The sequence below is a fragment of the Carcharhinus amblyrhynchos genome, unplaced genomic scaffold (assembly GCF_965287045.1).
Source record: "Carcharhinus amblyrhynchos unplaced genomic scaffold, sCarAmb.v2.hapA scaffold_67, whole genome shotgun sequence".
Lineage (NCBI taxonomy): Eukaryota > Metazoa > Chordata > Chondrichthyes > Carcharhiniformes > Carcharhinidae > Carcharhinus > Carcharhinus amblyrhynchos.
Genome location: NW_027649807.1, coordinates 408,280 through 430,983, shown reverse-complemented (window position 1 = coordinate 430,983; position 22,704 = coordinate 408,280).

The following is a 22,704-nucleotide window of genomic DNA, read 5'->3' as shown; positions in this document are numbered from 1 at the left end:
CATTCGCCAATCCCTCTCTCATCCTACCGTACTCCCCTCTGTTCAAACAAAGGACACATGTCCGGGAACCCACTTTCTCCTCCTCCATCTGCATCAGAAACTCCACCATACAATGATCACTCTTCCCAAGAGGATCCTTCACCACAAGGTCCCTAATTCTACCCGCCTCATTACATAACACCAGATCCAAGATAGCTCGCACCCTCGTCGGCTCCAACACACACTGTTCAAGGAAACTATCCCAGCAGCATTCCAAGAACTCTTCCTCAAGCCCACCGCGTCCAACATGGGTCGACCAATCAATATGTAGATTGAAATCCCCAGGACCGGACAGGGTATTCCCACGGACCTTGAGGGAGGCTAGTGTTGAACTTGCAGGGGCCCTGGCAGACATATTTAAAATGTCAATATTCACGAGGGAGGTGCCGGATGATTGGAGGGTGGCTCATGTTGTTCTGTTGTTTTAAAAAGCTTCCAAAAGAAATCCGGGAAATTGTAGGCTGGTAAGTTTGACATCGGAGGTGGGCAAGTTATTGGAAGGTGTGATAAGGGATAGGATCTACAAATATTTGGATAGAAAGGGACTTATTAGGGAGAGTCAACATGGCTTTGTGCGTGATAGGTCATGTTTGACCAATCTATTAGAGTTTTTCGAGGAGGTCACCAGGAAAGTGGATGAAGGGAAGGCGGTAGATGTTGTCTACCTGGATTTTAGAAAGGCCTTTCACAAGGTCCCCCATGGGAGGTTAGTTAGGAAGGTTCAGTCGCTCGGTATACATGGGGAGGTAGTAAATTGGATTAGACACTGGCTCACTGGAAGAAGCCAGAGAGTGGTTGTGGAGGATTGCTTCTCTGAGTGGAGGCCTGTGACGATTGGTGTGCCGTAGGGATTGGTGTTGGGTCCATTGTTGTTTATCATCTATATTAGTGATCTGGATGATAATGTGGTAAATTGGATCAGCAAATTTGCTGATGATACAGAGATTGGAGGTGTAGTGGACAGTGAGGAAGGTTTTCAAAGCTTGCAGAGGGATTTGGACCAACTAGAAAAATGGGCTGAAAAACGGCAAATGGAATTTAATGCAGACAAGTGTGAGGTATTGCACTTTGGAAGGACAAACCAAAATAAAGTCAATGTCGTCAAGGAGATTACTGAGATACAGGCTTTTAGACTAGATGGGGTTGAGATACATAAGGAGGAGATGTTAGCAATTCTTGAGAGTGTGAAAATAGATAAGTCCCCTGGGCCGGATGGGATTTACCCTAGGATTCTCTGGGAGGCTAGGGAGGAGATTGCAGAGCCTTTGGCTTTGATCTTCATGTCGTCATTGGCTTCAGGTATAGTGCCGGAAGACTGGAGGATAGCAAATGTTGTCCCCTTGTTCACGAAGGGGAGTAGAGACCATCCTGGGAATTATAGACCGGTGAGCCTTACTTCTGTTGTCGGCAAAGTTTTGGAAAGAATTGTAAGGGATAGGATTTATAATCATCTGGAGGGAAATAAATTGATTTGGGATAGTCAACAAGGTTTTGTGAAGGGTAGGTCATGCCTCACAAACTTTATCGAGTTTTTTTGAAAAGGTGACCAAAGAAGTGGATAAGGGTAAGGCAGTTGACATGGTGTATATGGATTTTAGCAAAGGTTCTCTATGGTAGGCTACTGCAGGATAAGGTTCTCTATGGTAGGCTACTGCAGGAAATGCAGATGCATGGGATTGAGGGTGATTTCGCAGTTTGGATCAGGAATTGGCTAGCTGATAGAAGACAGAGTGTGGTGGTTGATGGGAAATATTCAACCTGGAGTTCAGTTACAAGTGGTGTACCTCAGGGATCTGTTTTGGGGCCACTGCTGTTCGTCATTTTTATAAGTGACCTAGATGAGGGTGTAGAAGGATGGGTTAGTAAATTTGCTGACGACACCAAAGTTGGAGGAGTTGTAGACAGTGAAGATGGATGTTACAGTTTGCAGTTGGACGTTGATAAGCTGCAGAGCTGGGCCAAGAGGTGGCAGATGGAGTTTAATGTGGCAAAGTGTGAGGTGATTCACTTTGGTAAGAGTAACAGGAGTACAGAATATAGGGCTAATGGAAGGACCCTTAGTAGTGTTAACGAGCAGAGAGATCTCGGTGTACATGTGCATAGATCCCTGAAAGTTGGCACCCAGGTTGATAAGGTTGTTATGAAGGCGTACGGTGTATTATTGGTAGAGAGATTGAATTTCGGAGCCGTGAGGTCATGTTGCAACTGTACAAAACTCTGGTGCGGCCGCACTTGGAGTATTGCGTATAGTTCTGGTCGCCGCATTATAAGAAAGATGTGGAGGCATTGGAAAGGCAAATTACTCATTAAGCACCTCTGCCATTTCTTCAGGTTCCACACAGGCTTTTCCCCCTTCACCTTTCATAGGTTCTATCCCTCCACTTCTCATCCTTTTACTCTTCACATATTTGTAGTATGCCTTGGGATTCTCCTTAATCTTACCCGCGAAGGCCTTCTCATGACCCCTTCTGGCTCTCCTAATTTCCTTTTTAAGCTCCTCTCTACAAGCCTTATACTCCTCTAGATCCTTAACATCTCCTTGCTCTCTGATCCTTTTGTACGCCTTTTCTTCCTGACTAGGTTCATCACAACCTTCGTGCACCTCAGTTCCCGCGACTTACCAAAACCTCCCTGTCTCATCGGAATGTTGTTGTGCAGAGCTCCGGACATTCCTTGAAAATCCGCCACCTTAAGAACATAAGAACGTAAGAAATAGGAGCAGGAGTAGGCCATCTAGCCCTTCGAACCTGCCCCGCCATTCAATAAGATCATGGCTGATCTGAAGGCTTGTACTCGTTAGAGTTTAGAAGAATGAGGGGAGATCTCATTGAGACATATAAGATGATGAATGGGATGGATAGGATAGAGGTGGAGAGACTCTTCCCGCTCAAAAAAGACAGAAGGACTAGGGGGCACAGCCTCAAGATAAAGGGGGGGCGGTTTAGAATGGAGTTGAGGAGGAACTTCTTCAGTCAAAGGGTGGTGAATCTCTGGAATTCTCTGCCCGTTGAAGTGGTGGAGGCTGCCTCGCTAAATATTTTTATGACGCGGGTTGATGGGTTTTTGATAAGAGAGGGGATTAAGGGTTATGGGGAGAGGGCGGGAAAGTGGAACTGAGCCACGACAGATCAGCCATGATGTTACTGAATGGCGGGGCAGGCTCGAAGGGCTAGATGGCCTACTCCTGCTCCTATTTCTTATGTTCTTATGTTCTTATGAAGTGGCTCAGTTCTACTTTCCCCCTTTCTCCCCATAACCCTTAATTCTCTTGCCTACCAAAAACCTATCTACCCATGTCTTAAATATATTTAGTGAGGTAGCCTCCACCACTTCAACGGGCAGAGAATTCCAGAGATTGACCACCTTTTGAGAGAAGAAGTTCCTCCTCAACTCTGTTCTAAACTGCCCCTCCCCCTTATCTTGAGGCTGTGCCCTCTAGTCCTGCTGTCCTTTCTGAGCGGGAAGAATCTCTCTATCTCTAACCTATCCACCCCCTTCATTATCTTATACGTCTCTATAAGATCCCCCCTCATCTTTCTAAACTCCAACGAGTACAAACCCAGTCTATTCAGCCTGTCTTCATAGTCCAACCCCCTCATCTCTGGTATCAGCCTAGTGAACCTCCTACAGTACTTCACCTTCGTTCCTTCAGTACTTCATCTTCAGTACTTCACCTTCCACCTTCCTTCAATACTTTTCCCCAAGCGCACCTCCTTCCAATTTACCCGTCCAATTTTCTGCCTGATGTCTTCATATTTCCCCTTTCTCCAGATAAACACCTTCCTAGCCTGCCTGATCTTATCTCTTTCCAATGCTATTGTGAAGGAGATACAATTATGATCTCCATCCCAGGTTCATTAGCCAGCACCAGGTCAAGTTTAGCCTCTCCTCTCATAGGCTTATCCACGTGCTGTGTCAGGAAACCCTCCTGGACACCCCTAACAAACTCTTCCCCATCCAAACCCCTTACCCTAGGGATACTCCAGTCAATGTTTGGGAAATTAAAGTCTCCCATCATGACAACTCTTATTACTACATCTCTCTAGGATCTGTTTCCCTATCTGCACCTCAACTTCCCTGTCACTATTGGGCAGCCTATAGAAAACGCCCAGCAAAGTTATCGACCATTTGCTGTTCCTAACTTCCACCCACAGAGACTCCGTAGACAGTCCCTCCATGGCATCCGCAGCAATGACACTGTCCCTGTTCAACACTGCCACTCAGCCACCTCTTTTGCCCCCCTCCCTGTCCTTCCTAAAACGTCTGAATCCTGGCACCTGAAGCACCCAGTCCTGTCTCTGAGACATCCAAGTCTCTGTAATGGCCACCACATCACATTCCCAAGCAGCAATCCACGCCCTAAGCTCATCTACTTTATTCACTACACTCCTGGCGTTAAAATAGACACACCGCAGACCCTCGGTCTGGGCACTTCCCTTCTCCATCAGCTGTCTAACCTCCCTCTCATACTGTCTACAGTCCTTCTCTACTTGGGAGCTAACCTCCTCGCTCTCAGTCACCACACCTCGATACCCTCCCCCCAACTTTTCTAGTTTCAAGTCCCCCCAGTAGCCCTAGCCAACCTTCCCGCCAAGATATTGGTCCCCCTGGGATTCAAGTGCCACCCGTCTTTACTGAACAGGTCACACCTGCCCCTAAAGAGGTCCCAATGATCCAGGAACCGGAATCCCTGCCCCCTGCTCCAGTACCTCAGCCACGCATTCACCCTCCACCTCATTCCATTCCTCATCTCACTCTCCCGCGGTGCAGGCAGCAATCCTGAGATTACTACCTTCGTGTTCCTCTTTCTCAGCTGTCTACCTAATTCCCTATAATCCCTTTTCATGACCCCTTCCCTCTTCCTGCCTATGTCAGCAGTACCTATATGTACCACAATCTCCAGCTCCTCACCCTCCCCTTTCAGGATGTCTGGGACACGTCCAGAGACATCCCGGATCCCAGCTCCAGGGATGCAAACCACCAACCGCGACTCCCTTCACGACTGCAAAAACGCCTGTCTGATCCCCTCACCATGGAATCCCCTATTCACAGTGCCTTTCTCCTCTTTTCCTTCCTTTTTTGAAGTACTGGGTCGGGCTTAGCTCCAGAGACCCGACCACCGCTGCCTCCCCCAGGTGAGCTGTCCTCCACCCCCAGCAGTACTCAGACAGGAGTACTTATTATGAAGGGGGACATCCACCGGGATGCTCTCCATCACATGAGCTTTCCTCCTCCTAACAGTTACGCACTTGCCTTCCTCCCGTTGCCCTGGTGTGACCACCTGCCGGTAGCAATTACGTCCTCATTCTCTCTATTGAGGCGAAGGTCCTCGAGCTGCCATTCCAGTTCCTTAACCTGGTCCCTTAGGGATTGCAGCTCCACACACCCAGCACAGATATGGACACCTGGGAGACCAGGAGCCTCCAGGACCTCCCACATATTGCATTGGCAACAAAATACTGGCCTCACACTCATACTTGCCCTTTTTAGAAATACAGGAAGAAAAAAGTAATTAAAAACTATAAATTAGACCGGAGGGGTTTCCCGATACTCTACACGGGTAGAGTATCCCAGCCCTCCCCCCTCCCCTAACCTAAAAAAAAAGAGAGAGAGAGGCTCTGTCTGAGAGCTGGTAAGACTGCTTTTGTATTTGTGTGTGCTGTAAGTGCTTTGGCTCACAGGGCCAAAGAGATAAGGTAAGTTGTAAGTTTTTTTTTCCTTTTTCCTTTGGGTTGCTATAAGGGGTAAATATGAGTGTGAGACCTGTATGTTGTTGCCAATGCAACATGTGGGAGGTCTTGGAGGCTCCTGGCCTGCCAGACATCCACACCTGTGCTCGGTGTGTGGAGTTGCAGGCCCTACGAAACCAGGTTAAGGAGCTGCAAATGCAGCTCGAGGACCTTCGGCTAGTTAGGGAGAGTGAGGAGGTTATAGAAAGGAGCTACCAGCAGGTAGTCACACCAGGGCAACGGGATGAGGGCACTTGGGTTACCATTAGGAAGGGGAAAACACGGGTGATGGGGAGCACTCCGGTGGATGTCCCCCTTCAAAATAAGTACTCCGGCCTGAGTACTACTGGGGGGGACAGCTCATCTGAGGGAGGAAGCGATGGCCAGCTCTCTGGAGCTGAGCCAGTGAGCCAAAAAATCAAAAAGGGAAGCAGAAAGGTAGTATTAATAGGGGACTCCACAGTGAGGGGCACGGACAGGCGTTTTTGTGGACGTAGAAGGGAGTCGCGGATGGTGGTTTGTCTCCCTGGGGCTGGGATCCGGGATGTCTCTGGGCGGGTCCCAGACATCCTGAAAGGGGAGGGTGAGGAACTGGAGGCAGTAGTACATATAGGTACTACTGATGTAGGTAAGAAGAGGGAGGCACTCGTGAAAAGGGACTATAGGGAACTGGGTAGGCAGCTGAGGAAGAGAAAAGCAAAGGTAGTAATCTCAGGATTGCTGCCTGTGCCAAGGGAGAATGAGGGAAGAAATGAAATGAGGTGGAGGGTGAATGCGTGGCTGAGGGACTGGTGTAGAGGGCAGGGATTTCGGTTCCTAGATCACTGGGACCTCTTTAGGGGTAGGTGGGACCTCTATAGTAGGGACGGGTGGCACTTAAATACCAGGGGGACTAGTATCTTGGCGGGAAGACTGGCTAAGGCTACCGGGGGGACTTTAAACTAGAAAGGATGGGGGGAGGGAACTGTGATGGGGAAACTGGGACGGAGGAGGTTCGCTCCCAGGTAGGGGAGGACCACAGGCAGTATGGGAGGGAGGTTAGACAGGTGGTGGAGATGGGAAATGCCCAGACTGAGGGGCTGAAGTGTATATATTTTAATGCAAGGAGTATAGTGAATAAGGTAGATGAGCTTAGGGCGTGGATAGCTGTTTGGGATTGTGATGTGGTGGCCATTACGGAGACTTGGATGTCTCAGGGACAGGACTGGGTACTTCAGGTGCCAGGCTTCAGGTGCTTCAGGAAGGACAGGAAGGGTGGCAGAAGGGGTGGTGGCGTGGCACTGTTGATCAGGGATAGTGTCATGGCTACAGAGAAAGAGGATGTCGTGGAGGGATTGTCTACAGAATCCCTGTGGGTGGAAGTTAGGAACAGCAAAGGGTCAAAAACTTTGCTGGGTGTAATCTATAGGCCGCCCAATAGTGACAGGGAAGTTGAAGTGCAAATAGGGAAACAGATTCTGGAGAGATGTTTTAATAACAGAGTTGTCGTGATGGGAGACTTCAATTTCCCAAACATCGACTGGAATATCCCTAGGGTAAGGGGTATAGATGGGGAGGAGTTTGTTAGGTGTGTTCAGGAAGGTTTCCTGACGCAGTATGTGGACAAGCCTACGAGGGGAGAGGCTGTACTTGACCTGGTACTGGCAAATGAACCAGGGCAGGTGATGGATCTTTCGGTAGGAGAGCATCTTGGATATGGTGACCATAATTCTATCTCCTTCACAATTGCGTTGGAACGAGATAGGATCAGGCAGGCTAGGAAGGTGTTTGTCTGGGGTAAGGGGAGATACGAAGAAGTCAGGAAGTTACTTGGACAAATAAACTGGAAGGAGGCGTTCTTAGGGAAAAGTACCGAAGGAAGGTGGCAGATATTCAAGGAATGTGTGTCTGGAGCTCTGAATGACAACGTTCCGATGAGACGAGGGGGTTTTGGTGGGTCGAGGGAACCGTGGTGCACAAAGGATGTGTTGAACCTAGTCAGGAAGAAAAGGAAGGTGTACAAGAGGTTCAGGGAATTAGGAGATGTTAAAGATCTTGAGGAGTATAAGGACTGTAGGAGGGAACTTAAAAAGGAAATCAGGAGAGCCAGAAGGGGTCATGAGAAGACCTTGGCGGGTAAGATTAAGGAGAATCCCAAGGCCTTCTATAAATATGTGAAAGGTAAAAGGATAAGAAGAGAAGGGATAGGACCTATAAAAGGTGAGGGGGGAAAGGTTTGTGTGGAACCAGAAGAAATGGCGGAGGTGCTTAACGAGTACTTCACCTCAGTATTCACGGTGGAAGCCGATCTGGGAGATTTTGTTATGGATTTGCAGCAGATGGAAAGGATTGAGTACGTGAATATTAAGGAGGAGGATGTGTTGGAACTTTTGAATTCTATCAAGGTAGATAAGTCGCCGGGACCAGATGGGATGTACCCCAGGATACTGTGGGAGGCGAGGGAAGAGATTGCAGGGCCCCTGGCGATGATCTTTGCGTCGTCAATGGAGACGGGAGAGGTTCCAGAGGATTGGAGGATTGCGGATGTAGTTCCTATTTTTAAGAAAGGGAACAGAGATAGCCCGGGAAATTACCGACCAGTGAGTCTGACCTCAGTGGTTGGTAAGCTGATGGAGAGGCTTCTGAGGGACAAGATTTACGAACATTTGGAGAGGTTTGACATGATCAGGAATAGTCAGCATGGATTTGTCAAGGGCAGGTCATGCCTTACAAGCCTAGTTGAGTTCTTCGATAATGTGACTGAACACATTGACGAAGGAAGTGCCGTGGACGTAGTGTACATGGACTTCAGCAAGGCGTTTGATAAGGTCCCCCATGCAAGACTTCTTGAGAAGGTGAGGGGGCATGGGATCCAAGGGCCTTTGGCCTTGTGGATCCAGAACTGGCTTTCCTGCAGAAGGCAGAGAGTGGTTGTGGATGGGGCTTTTTCTGAATGGAGGTCAGTCACCAGCGGAGTGCCTCAAGGATCTGTTCTGGGACCCTTGTTGTTTGTCATTTTCATAAATGACCTGGATGAGGAAGTGGAGGGATGGGTAAGTAAGTTCGCTGATGACACGAAGGTCGGTGGTGTTGTGGATGATCTGGAAGGATGGCAAAAGCTGCAGCAGGACATAGATAGGATGCAGGACTGGGCAGAGAAGTGGCAGATGGACTTCAACGCGGATAAATGTGTAGTCGTCCATTTTGGCAGAACCAACGGGATGAACGAGTACACTATCAAGGGCAGAAGTCTGAGTAGTGTTGAGGAGCAGAAGGATCTTGGGGTCCGGGTCCACAGGACTCTTAAATCGGCCTCGCAGGTGGAGGAGGTGGTCAAGAAGGCGTATGGTGTACTGGCCTTCATTAATCGAGGGATTGAGTTTAGGAGTCGGGAGGTAATGCTGGAACTTTATAAGACCCTTGTCAGGCCTCATTTGGAGTATTGTGCGCAGTTCTGGTCGCCTCACTATAGGAAGGATGTAGAAGCTATTGAAAGGGTACAGAGGAGATTTACAAGGATGTTGCCTGGACTGGGAGGCATGCCTTATGAAGTTAGGTTGAGGGAGCTGGGACTCTTTTCTCTGGAGAGACGAAGGTTGAGAGGCGACCTGATAGAAGTTTACAAAATGTTGAGAGGAATAGATAGGGTGGACTCTCAGAGGCTATTTCCCCGGTTTGAAATGGTCGCTACGAGAGGACACAGATTTAAGGTGCGGGGAGGGAGGTTCAGAAGTGATGTTAGGGTTAAGTTTTTCACTCAGAGGGTGGTGAGTGAATGGAATCGGCTGCCGTCAGTGGTGGTGGAGGCGAACTCGCTGGGGTCTTTTAAAAGACTTCTGGATGAGTATATGGGGTTTAATGAGATTGAGGGTTATAGATAGGTCTGTAGGTTGGTAGGTGATGATGTGATCGGCGCAACTTGTGGGCCGAAGGGCCTGTTTGTGCTGTAGTGTTCTATGTTCTATGTTCTAAAAACTTATAAACTTACTTTGCCTTACTAGTCCAACTTATGGTGAGGGCAAAAAAACTACCCAGGCCTCTTTGTGAACTCATTCCGGTTTCCGTTTTAAAATTTAAAAACAACTAGAAAAGTTTGTTTAAAAAAATCACTGTAGCTTACCCTCAAGCTCTCCTCTCACCAATCGCTGCATCTCTGCTGTGCTCCCAAGGAACAACGAAGTTACTATGAAATTCCCCTAGTCGCCAAACTCCGGCACCTATTTGGGTATATTGAGGGAGAATTTAGCATGGGCAAACCTGCACCTGAAGGAAACCCATGCAGACACAGGGAGACTGTGCATACTCCACACAGAAAGTGACCCAAGCTGGGAATTAAATCCGGGTCCTTGGTGCTGTGAGGCAGCAGTGCTAGCCAGTGTACCACTGTGCTGCCCCAATGCAATGGAGGGGGTGATGCTGAGCACAGCTCCAGTAGGAGGCCTCACTTAATTCACTACCTGCATTGATCGTGGAGGCAGAGACTTGAAACTCTTTTAAAAAATAACTGGATCCGCACCTTAAGCACTTTAGCTTAAGCTTTAGGGCTATAGACCGAGTCCAGAAAGGTGGAATTAGAAAGAACACCTGGGTGTCCTCAGGTTGGCATGGACAAGATGGGCTGAATGGCCCCCTTCTACACTTTAAGTTTCCTTTGGTTTGATGGCTTAGGGGAGCCGGAGCATGAACAGCAGGATCAGGAGGAGAGAGCCAAAGGAGGTGACTTGCCAGATCTCTGGTTTATTGTCTGAGATCCTCTAAGTACATTGGTGTGAGAGGCAGTGCAGGGCATGCTGCGTTTGTCCCAAGATCAAGTACAACACAAAGGCCACCTTTCTTGGGAGCACCTGTACCATGTGTAGTTGGAGGATTTTCCCTTGACAGTGCCTGCAGCACTCCATTTCTTTACACCTGAGTCTTTACAGGGTTTAACAAAGAACAACACATTGGGAATCTGTGCAGCATCGCTCAGTCTGCAACAGATACCACGCATGCTGCCCACAACCTCACTTAATTTCATAAATGGAAAGTTCCATTCTATCTTATAACCAGATCCGTAAAAGAGTTGGCAAGAACTGCCACAATGGAAAAGATGACATTCATGATTTACTCAAAGGAATGTTGAAAATTGGCGCCAGACTTTTCTTTTACTTGTTTGTGGGACATGGGCGTTGTTGGCTGGGCCAGCATTTATTGCCCACCCATAGTTGCCCTTGAGAAAGTGGTGGTGAGCTGCCTTCTCGAATCACTGCAGTCCATGTTCTGTGGGTTGACCCACAATGCCGTTAGGGAGGGAATTCCAGGATTTTGACCCAGTAACAGTGAAGGAACGGCTGATATATTTCCAAGTCAGGATGGTGAGTGGCTTGGAGGGGAACTTGCAGGTGGTGGTGTTCCCATGTATCTGCTGCCCTTGTCCTTCTAAATGGAAGTGGTCATGGGTTTGGAAGGTGCTGTCTAAGGATCTGTGGTGAATTGCTGCAGTAGATCAGGTAGATAGTACACACTGCTGCTACCGAGCATCAGTGGTGGAGGGAGTGGATGTTGTGTCAATCAAGAGGGCTGCTTTGTCCTGGAATGCATCAAGCTTCTTGAGTGTTGTTGGAGCTGCACCCATCCAGGCAAGGGAGGAGTATTCCATCACAATCCTGACTTGTGCCTGTAGATGATAGATAGGCTTTGGGGAGTCAGGAGGTGAGTTACTCGCCGCAGTATTCCCAGCCTCTGACCTGCTCTTGTAGCCACTGTGTTTATGTGATGAGTCCATTTGAGTTTCTGGTCAATGGTAACCCCAAGGATGTTGACAGTTGGGGATTCAGTGATGGTTACACCATTGAATGTCAAGGGGCAGTGGTTAGAGTGTCTCTTAATTGTGATTGTCATTGCCTGGCATTTGTGTGGCAGAGTGGTGCTTGGTACTTGTCAGCTTAAGCCTGAATACTGTCCAGAACTTGTTGCATTTGCACATGGACTGCTTCAGTATCTGAGGAATTGCAAATGGTGCTGAACATTGTGCAATCATCAGCAAACATTCCCACTTCTGACCTTATGACGGCGGGAAGGTCATTGACGAAGCAGCTGAAGATTGTTGGACCTAGGACACTACCCTGAGGGACTCCTGCAGAGATATCCTCTACAACCACAACCATCTTTCAATGTACTAGGTATGACTCCAACCAGTGGAGAATTTACCCCCTGATATCCATTGATTCTAGTTTGCTAGGTGTCCTTGATGGGGCTCAGTCAAATGCGGCCTTGATGTCAAGGGCATGGAACCTTTACAGATCACAGGGGAGGAGATGCTGGCTGTCTTAAGGCAAATCAGAGTGGATAAATCTCCAGGACCAGACAGGGTATTCCCACGGATCTTGAGGGAGGCTAGTGTTGAACTTGCAGGGGCCCTGGCAGATACATTTAAAATGTCAGTATTCACAGGGGAGGTGCCGGATGATTGGAGGGTGGCTCGTGTTGTTCCGTTGTTTAAAAAAGGTTCCAAAAGAAATCCTGGAAATTATACACCAGTAGGTTTGACGTCGGTGGTGGGCAAGTTATTGGAAGGTGTGATAAGGGATAGGATCTCCAAGTATTTCGATAGGTTGTTCGTCCATCATCATTGATGAGGACCTCGACACCATTAGTCATTTTGAGGCTGGTTGTGGTGTGTCCGAAGATGACTTATCAGGCCAATTTGGGCATGGAATGTCCTGGCACATATTGGACAGACTTGTGTAGACAATGTGGTTGTTGCGCTGGTGGCTCTGGACTTGCGCAGCTCGCACTTAAGTTGTGCTTCAGCAATACACCTTGCTTCATGAGCTTGACAGCCTTTGTGGATGAGGCAGCGCCAGGTAGGGCAGTTTTGTTCCAGTGTTTCCCAGGTGGTCGTGTCAATGTCAAGCAACTTCAGGGAGACTTTGAGTGTGTCTTTGGAACATTTCTTCTGCCCTCCATGCGAGCATTTTCCAGCAGAGAGTTCCCCAAAAAGGAGCTGCTTGGGTATGCGCTCATCTGACATGCGGATGACATGACCTGCCCACCGGGTCTGCGTTCTCATCAGCAGTGTGTGGACTGATGGTAGACTTGCTCTAGAGAGAACTTCAGTGTCTGGTACTTTACGCATCTGGTAAAGATGGTAATCTGATGGCATCTGCCATCAGATGCGTAATATTCTGCAAAGACAAGTCATGTGGAAATGATTGAGCTGTCTTGCATGCCTTCGATACACAGTCCACGTTTCACAGGCATACAGGAGGTTAGTGGGTACCGTGGCCCTGTAGACCTTCAGTTTTGTTGCTGGGCTGATTCCTTGACCTTCCCATAGTGGAGCGCAGTCTACCAAAAGCAGAACTTGCCTTTGTTATTCTGCAGTTAACTTCTGTACCAATAGTCACTGCTTGGGAGAGGGTGCTGCCAAGATAATTGAACTGGTCCACTGCCTGTAGTTTCTGCCCTTTGATTGTGATTATGGGTTTTGTGTAGGGTGCATGAGGAGCAGGCTGGTGCATGACTTCGGTCTTTTTAATGTTGATAGTGAGTCCAAAGTTATCACAAACCATGGAAAATTTGTCCATACTGACTTGCATATAGACAGCGACTTATTAGGGAGAGTCAACATGGCTTTGTACGTGGTAGGTCATGTTTGACCAATCTATTCGAGTTTTTTGAGGAGGTTATCAGGAAAGTGGATGAAGGGAAGGTGGTGGATGCTGTCTACCTGGATATCAGCAAGGCCTTTGATAAGGTCCCTCATGGGAGGTTGGTTAAGAAGGTTCAGTCGCTAGGTATACACGGGGAGGTAGTAAATTGGATTAGACACTGGCTCACTGGAAGAAGCCAGAGAGTGGTTGTGGAAGATTGCTTCTCTGAGTGGAGGCCTGTGACGAGTGGTGTGCCGCAGGGATCGGTGTTGGGTCCATTGTTGTTTGTCATCTACATCAATGATCTGGATGATAATGTGGTAAATTGGATCAGCAAATTTGCTATGATACAAAGATTGGAGGTGTAGTGGACAGTGAGGAAGGTTTTCAAAGCTTGCAAAGGGATTTGGACCAGCTAGAAAAATGGGCTGAAAAATGGCAAATGGAATTTAACGCAGACAAATGTGAGGTATTGCACTTTGGAAGGACAAACCAAAGTAGAATGTACAGGGTAAATGGTAGGACTCTGAAGAGTGCAGTTGAACAGAGGGATCTGGGAATACAGGTACAGAATTCCCTAAAAGTGACGTCACAGGTGGATAGGGTCGTAAAGAGTGCTTTTGGTACATTGGCCTTTATAAATCAAAGTATTGAATATAAAAGGTTCACAAGGATGTTGCCGGGACTTGAGAAACTGAGTTACAGAGAGAGATTGAATAGGTTAGGACTTTATTCCCTGGAGCGTAGAAGAAAGAGGGGAGATTTGACAGAGGTGTAAAAGATTTTGATGGGTATAGACAGAGTGAATGCAAGCAGGCTTTTTCCACTGAGGCTAGAGAAGAAAAAAAGCCAGAGGGCATGGGTTAAGAGTGAAAGAAGAAAAGTTTAAAGGGAATATTAGGGGGTGCTTCTTCACACAGAGAGTGGTGGGAGCGTGGAATGAGCTGCCGGAAAAAGTGGTAAATGCGGGCTCACTTTTAACATTTAAGAAAAACTTGGACAGGTACATGGATGAGAGGGTGTGGAGGGATATGGTTCAAGTGCAGGTCAGCGGGACTGGGTAAAAAATGATTCAGCACAGACAAGAAGGGCCAAAAGGCCTGTTTCTGACAGATGGGGTGGTAATTGCCAGGCTGGATTTGCCCCACTTTTTGTGTACAGGATATACCTGGGCAGTTTTCCACATTGTTGGGTAGACGTCAGTGTTGTAACTGTACTGGAAGAGCTTGACTAGGGGAGCGGCAAGTTCTGGAGCACAAGTTTTCAGTACTATTACCAGAATGTTATCAGGACCCATTGCCTTTGCAGTATTCAGTACCTCCAACCATTTCTTGATATTATACAGAGTGAATCAAATTAGCTGGAGACTGGCATCTGAGATGCTGGGGAACACTGGAAGAGGCCAAGATGGATCATCCACTTGGCACTTCTGGTTGAAGATTGATGCGAATCCTTCAGCCTTACCTTTTGCACTGATGTGGAAGGACTGCAGAGCTTATATCTGATTTGTTGGTTGTGCGATTGTTTAGCTCTATCTATCACTTGCTGTTTTTGCCATTTGGCATGCATGTAGTCCTGTTCTGTAGTTTCACCAGGTTGACACCTCATTTTTAGGTATGCCTCATGCTGCTCCTGGCATGCCCTCCTGCACTTTCCAGTGAAACGGGATTGATGGTAATGGTTGAGTGGAGGATACGCCGGGCCATGAGGTTGCAGATTGTTCTGGAGTACAATTCCACTGCTGTTGATGCCCAGTCTTGGGCTGCTAGAACGATTCGAAGTCTGTCCCATTTAGCATGGTGATAGTGCCACACAACACGATAGAGGTTCTTCTCAATGTGAAAGCGAGACTTTGTCTCCACAAGGACTCTGGGTCACTCTTACTGATACTGCCATGGACAGATGCATCTCAGCTGGCAGACTGGTAAGGATAAGGTCAAATGTGTTATTTGGTCCCTTCACCACCTGCTGCAGACCCAGTCTAACAGTTATATCCTCTAGGACCCAACCAGCTCGATCAGTGGTGCTGCTGCCCAGCCACTCTTGGTGATGGACGTTGTAATTCCCCTATCCAGAGTACATTTTGTGCCCTTGCCACCCTCAGTGCTTCCTCCAAGTGTTGTTCAGTATGGAGGAATACTGATTCATTAACCAAAGGAGGATGGTAACCAATGAGAGGTTTCCTTGCCCATGTTTAACCTGAAGCCATGAGACTTCTTGGGGTCTGGAGTCAATGTTAAGGACTCCCAGGGCAACTTCCTCCCACTGAATAGCACTCTGCTGGGTCTGTCCTGCCGGTGGGGCAGGACATAGCCAAGGATGGTAATGGTGGTGTTTGGAGTGTTATCTATAAGGTATGACTCCATGAGAATGACTACATCAGGTTGTTGTTTGACTAGTTTATGAGACAGTTCTCCCAGTTTTGGCATTAGCCCCCAGGTGTTAGTAAGGAGGACTTTGCAGGGGCGACAGGGCTGTTTGTTTTGCGGTTGTATTTTCTGGCGCTTAGGTCGATGCCAGGTGGTCTGCCCGGTTTCATTTCTTTGAAGAGACTTCGTATCGATTGATACAACTGAGTGACTTGCTTGGCTACTTTAGTGGGCAGTTGGGAGCCAACCTCATTGCTGTGGCTCTGGAGTCACATGTAGACCATAAGAACATAAGAAATAGGAGCAGGAGTAGGCTATCTAGCCCTTCGAGCCTGCCCTGCCATTCAATAAGATCATGGCTGATCTGAAGTGGATCAGTTCCACTTTCTCCCCATAACCCTTAATCCCCTTGTCTATCAGAAACCTATCTACCGTGACTTAAATATATTCAGTGAGGTAGCTTCCACCACTTCAATGGGCAGAGAATTCCAGAGACTCACCACCCTTTGAGTGAAGAAGTTCCTCCTCAACTCCGATCTAAACTGCTCCCCCCCCCCCCCCGCTTATTTTGTGGCTGTGCCCTCTAATTCTGCTATCCTTTAGTCCTGCTATCCTTTCTAAGCGGGAAGAATCTCACAACCTCTACCCTATCTAGCCCCTTCATTATCTTATATGTCTCTATAAGATCCCCCCTCAGCCTTCTAAACTCCAACGAGTCCAGACCCAGTCTATTCAATCTCTCCTCATAGTCTACCCCCCTCATCCCCGGTCTCAGCCTAGTGAATCTTCTCTGCACTCCCTCCAAGGCCAATATATCCTTTTGCAAATGCGGCAACCAAAACTGCACACAGTACTCCAGTTGCAGCCTCACCAGGGCCCTGTACAGTTGCAGCAAGACCTCCCTGCTTTTATATTCAATCCCCCTCGCTATAAAGGCCAGCATCCCATTCACCTTCTTGATCACCTGCTGCACCTGCAGGCTGGGTTTTTGCGACTGGTGCACAAGGACCCCCAGGTCCCTCTGCACCGTAGCATGCTGCAGCTTTTCGCCCTTTAAATAATAATCCCTCCTACTATTATTTCTACCAAAGTGGATAACCTCACATTTGCTAACATTATACTCCATCTGCCAGATCCTCGCCCACTCGCTCAGCCTATCCAGATCTCTCTGCAGACTTTCCGCTCCCTCCTCGCAATTTGCTTTTCCACTCATCTTCGTATCATCAGCAAATTTCATTACCCTACACTCACCCCCCTCCTCCAGATCGTCTATATAAATGGTAAACGGTTGAGGCCCCAGCACCAATCCCTGCGGCACTCCACCAATCACCAACTGCCAACCAGAATAGCACCCATTGATTCCAACTCTTTGCTTCCTATTCGACAGCCAATCCTCTATCCATGCTAACACCTTACCCCCAACTCCATGCACCCTAACCTTTTGCAGCAACCTTTTGTGAGGCACCTTACCAAACGCCTTCTGGAAACCCAAAAGCACCACATCCACCGGTTCCCCTCTGTCTACCGCACTCGTCACATCCTCTTAGAAATCCAATAAATTTGTCAAACACAACTTCACCTTCACGAATCTGTGCTGTGTCTGCTTGATCAAACCGTTCTTTTCTAGGTGTCTCACTATTTCTTCTTTGATGACGGATTCTAGCTTTTTTCCAACTACGGACGTTAAACTAACTGGCAGATAATTCCCTGCCTTTTGTCTGCCACCTTTTGTAAACAGCGGCGTAACATTAGCCGTTTTCCAATCTTCTGGCACTTCCCCAGAGTCCAGCGAATTTTGGTAAATAATTACTAAGGCATCCGTTAATCACCTTTGTCATTTCCTTCAGAACCCTGTGATGCATTCCATCCAGTCCCGGGGACTTGTCTACCTTCAGTCCCGTTAGTTTATCAAGCACTACCTCTCTAGTGACAGTAATTCCATTAAGGACCTCATCCCCTACCATCCTTCTATCTTTTATATCCGGCAAACTATTCGTGTCCTCTTCCGTGAAGACCGACACAAAAAACTAATTTAAAGTTTTTTGTGCCGTGAAGACCAGACCAGGTAAGGATGGCAGATTTCCTTCCCTAAAGGACATTAGTCTTTTCATGTATTTTAATTGCAAGACAATCCATGTTTCTACAAGTTGTCAAACATTTTAATGTAGACCTATCAGTCTTTTTTGTAAGATGTTCTAGCAAAGTTCTCACCTGAATACCTCTACAGTCAAACTCAGCTTATCTCTGGCACCTGTGCTACCCTTGTTCCCTAAACAATCTTGTATTTCTTATGCCCATCCATCCTTTCTGCAAATCTAGCTCCTAAGCCGTCCTGTAAAGTATGTGTAGTGTTAGTATCTGAGCTGGTGAGAATGAATGAGTCCCAATGTGTCACAGCCTTTCTATTATTTCACCCGTTCATGTACCAGTGCCTAACCAGTTCATAGTTCTTGGGTGTCTGAAGGGAAAATTAAAATAAATTCTGATTTCCTCTTTCAGTATCAAAGTGCTTTTAACAGCAAACGGAAAGTGATCAGTCGATTGGCAAATGCTGTAAATTACGTGGATTTGGTGAGTGTGAGAACAGATTGAAATAACTATCATCAATAATTTGTGTTGTATTTATTCCCACAATGTACAAAGTGAACAGTTTGCAGGGCAGTAAGACAAAGGTTTATGATCTATGGCATAAGGCATGCTTGCCTTCATCAGCTGGGTTTCTATGGTTCTATGGCCGGGGCATTGAGTTTAAAAATTGGCAAGTCATGTTGCAGCTCTTTGGAACCTTAGTTAGGCTGCACTTGGAATATAGTGTTCAATTCTGGTCACCACACTACCAGAAGTATGTGGAGGCTTTGGAGACTATACAGAAGAGGTTTACCAGGATGTTGTCTGGTCTGCAGAATATTAGCGATGAGGTTGGAGAAACTTGATTTGTTCTCAATGGAATAACGGAGGTTGAGGGGTGACCTGATAGAAGTCTATGAGATTATGAGAGGCATGGACAGAGTGGATAGTCAGAAGCTTTTCCCAGGATGAAAGAGTCAATTACTAGAGGGCATAGAATAGTATAGAATATAGAATCATGATAGAATATAGAATCATACAGTGCAATCTGGGCCATTCAGCCCATCAAGTCTACACCAACCAAAATCTCACCCATACTCTGCCCCCATCACTCCATGCATTTACCCTAGCTAATCGCCCTGACACTAAGGGGCAATTTAACATGGCCAATCCACCTAATCCGCACATCTTTGGATGATGGGAGGAAACTGGAGCACCTCGAGGAAACCCACGCAGACACTGGGAGAACATGTGAACTCCATACAGACATTGACCCAATTGGGAATTGAACCCGGATCCCTGGTGCTGTAAAGCAGCAGTGGTAATCATCATGTTACCCAGATTTAAGGTTCGAGATGTACGAAGCATGCTTTTTTACACAGAGGATAGGGTAAAATTTGCTGCCAGGGGAGGTAGAACAAAGAAAAAGAAAATTACAGCATTAGAACAGGCCACCTAAGTCTGCACTGGCCATGCTGCCCATCTGAACTAAAACCTCTTCCAAGGACCAGATCCCTTTATTTCCACCCTATTGATGTATTTGTCAAGACACCTGTTAAAAGTCACTATCATATCTGCTTCTGCTACCTCCCCTGGCAGCTAGTTCCAGGCCACCTTGACAAACAGGAATAGGATAGGAAAAGAGCAATATGGTCCCCAGAAGGACAGGGGGTTTTAGTTCAGATGGATAGCATTGTCGGTTCAAGCTTTGAGGGCCGAAGGGCCTGTTCCTGAGCTGTAATTTTCCTGGTTCTTTTCTTTGTTCTTTGACATCAGCAAAGAATTCAGTGAGGCAGGGTTTATGGTAAAAGGGTCAGTGAGACAGGGGTTTACGGGTAAAGTGGGCAGTGAGACAGGGGTTCATGGGCAAAAAGGGCAGTGAGACAGATTTATGGGTAAAAAGGACAGTGAGTCAGGGGTTTATGGGTAAAAAGGGCAGTGAGACAGGGGTTTACGGGTAAAAAGGGCAGTGAGACAGGGGGTTACGGGTAAAAAGGGCAGTGAGACAGATTTATGGGTAAAAAGGACAGTGAGTCAGGGGTTTATGGGTAAAAAGGGCAGTGAGACAGGGGGTTACGGGTAAAAAGGGCAGTGAGACAGATTTATGGGTAAAAAGGACAGTGAGTCAGGGGTTTATGGGTAAAAAGGGCAGTGAGATACGGGTTTATGGGTAAAAAGTGCAGTGAGATGGGTTTACGGGTAAAAAGTGCAGTCAAACAGGGGTTTATGGGTAAAAAGGGCAGTGAGACAGGGGTTTATGGGTAAAAAGGGCAGTGAGACAGATTTATGAGTAAAAAGGACAGTGAGTCAGGGGTTTATGGGTAAAAAGGGCAGTGAGACAGGGGTTTACGGGTAAAAAGGGCAGTGAGACAGATTTATGGGTAAAAAGGACAGTGAGTCAGGGGTTTATGGGTAAAAAGGGCCGTGAGACACGGGTTTATGGGTAAAAAGTGCAGTGAGATGGGTTTACGGGTAAAAAGTGCAGTCAAACAGGGGTTTATGGGTAAAAAGGGCAGTGAGACAGGGGTTTATGGGTAAAAAGGGCAGTGAGACAGGGGTTTATGGGTAAAAAGGGCAGTGAGACAGAGATTTATGGTTAAAAAGGGCAGTGAGACAGAGATTTATGGGTAAAAAGGGCAGTGAGACAGGGGTTTATGGGTAAAAAGGGCAGTGAGACAGAGATTTATGGGTAAAAAGGGCAGTCAGACAGGGGTTTATGGGTATAAAGGGTAGTGAGACAGATGTTTATGGGTTAAAAGTGCCATGAGACAGGGGTTTACGGGTAAAAAGGGCAGTGAGACAGCGGTTTATGGGTAAAAAGTACAGTCAAACAGAGGTTTTATGGGTAAACAGGGCAGTGAGACAGGGGTTTACGGATAAAAAGGGCAGTGAGACAGGGGTTTACGGGTACAAAGTGCAGTGAGACAGGTTTATGGGTAAAAAGGGCAGTCAGACAGGGGCTTATGTGGAAAAAGGGCAGTGAGACAGGGGTTTACAGGTAAAAAGGGCAGTGAGACGGGTTTACGGGTAAAAAGGGCAGTGAGACAGGGGTTTACGGGTAAAAAGAGACAGTGAGACAGGTGTTTATGCGTAAAAAGGGCAGTGAGAAAGAGGTTTATGGTAAAAGAACACAAGAAATAGGAACAGGAGTAGGCCATCTAACATTTCGAGCCTGCCCTGCCATTCAATAAGATCATGGCTGATCTGAAGTGGATCAGTTCCTCTTTCCTGCTTTTTCCCCATATCCCTTAATTCCCCTGTCTATCAGAAACCTATCCACCCGTGACTTAAATATATTCAGCGAGGTAGCCTCCACCACTTCAACGGGCAGAGAATTCCAGAGATTCACCACACTTTGAGTGAAGAAGTTCCTCCTCAACTCTGATCTAAACTGCACCCACCTTATCTTGAGGCTGTACCCTCTAGTCCTGCTATCCTTTCTAAGCGGGAAGAATCTCTCTACCTCTACCCTATCTATCCCCTTCATTATCTTGTAAGTCTCTATAAGATCCCCCCTCAGCCTTCTAAACTCCAACAAGTACAGACCCTGCCTATTTAGTCTCTTTTCATAAGCTAACCCCCTCATCTCCGGTATCAGCCCAGTGAACCATCTCTGCACTCACTCCTTCCGCAAGTGCAGCGACCAAAACTGCACACAGTACTCCAGCTGCGGCCTCACCAGTACCCTGTACAATTGCAGCAAGACCTCCCTGCTTTTATATTCTATTCCCCTCGCTATAAAGGCCAGCATTCTATTCGCCTTCTTGATCACCTGCTGCACCTGCAGACTGGATTTTTATGATTTGTGCACAAGGACCCCCAGGTCCCTCTGCACCGTAGCATCCTGCAGCTTTTCGCCCTTTAAATAATAATCCCTCCTACTATTATTTCTATCAAAGTGGATAACCTCACAGTTGCTAACATTATACTCCATCTGCCAGGTCTCGCCCTCTCGCTCAGCCTATCCAGATCTCTCTGCAGACTTTCCACACCCTCCACGCAATTTGCTTTTCCACTCATCTTCGTGTCATCAGCAAATTTCGTTACCCTACACTCAGCCCCCTCCCTCCAGATCGTCTATGTAAATAATAAACAGTTGAGGCTCCAGCACCGATCCCTGCGACACGCCACTAGTCACCAACTGCCACCCAGAAAAGCACCCATTGACACCAACTCTCTGCTTTCTTTAGATATCCAATCCAAGCTAATACTTTACCCACAATTCCATGTACCCTAATCTTCTGTACCAACGTTTTATGAGGCACCTTATCGAACGCCTTCTGGAAATCTAAAAACACCACATCCACCGGTTCCCCTCTGTCGACCGCACTAGTCACATCTTCATAAAAATCCAGTAAATTCATCAAACACGACTTCCCCTTCACGAACCCATGCTATGTCTGCTTGATCGAACCATTCTTTTCCAGGTGTCCTGCTACTTCCTCTTTAATGATGGATTCCAACATTTTCCCAACTACGGACGTTAAGCTAACCGATCTGTAGTTACCCGCCTTTTGTCTACTTCCTTTTTTAAACAGCGGTGTGACAGTAGCTGTTTTCCAATCAGCTGGCACTTCCCCAGAGTCCAGCGAATTTTGATAAATAACTACTAACGCATCTGCTATTACTTCTGCCATTTCTTTCAGTACCATTTATTTTTTCATTTCTCATTTTTTTTCATTTTTCATTATTTTTACATTTTCATTTCATATCATTTCTTTTATGGTTAGAACATAGAACACTACAGCACAAACAGGCCCTTCGGCCCACGAGTTGTGCCGATCACATCAACACCTACCAATCCATAGACCTATCTATAACCCCCAATCCCATTAAATCCCACATACTCATCCAGAAGTCTTTTAAAAGACCCCAGCGAGTTCGCCT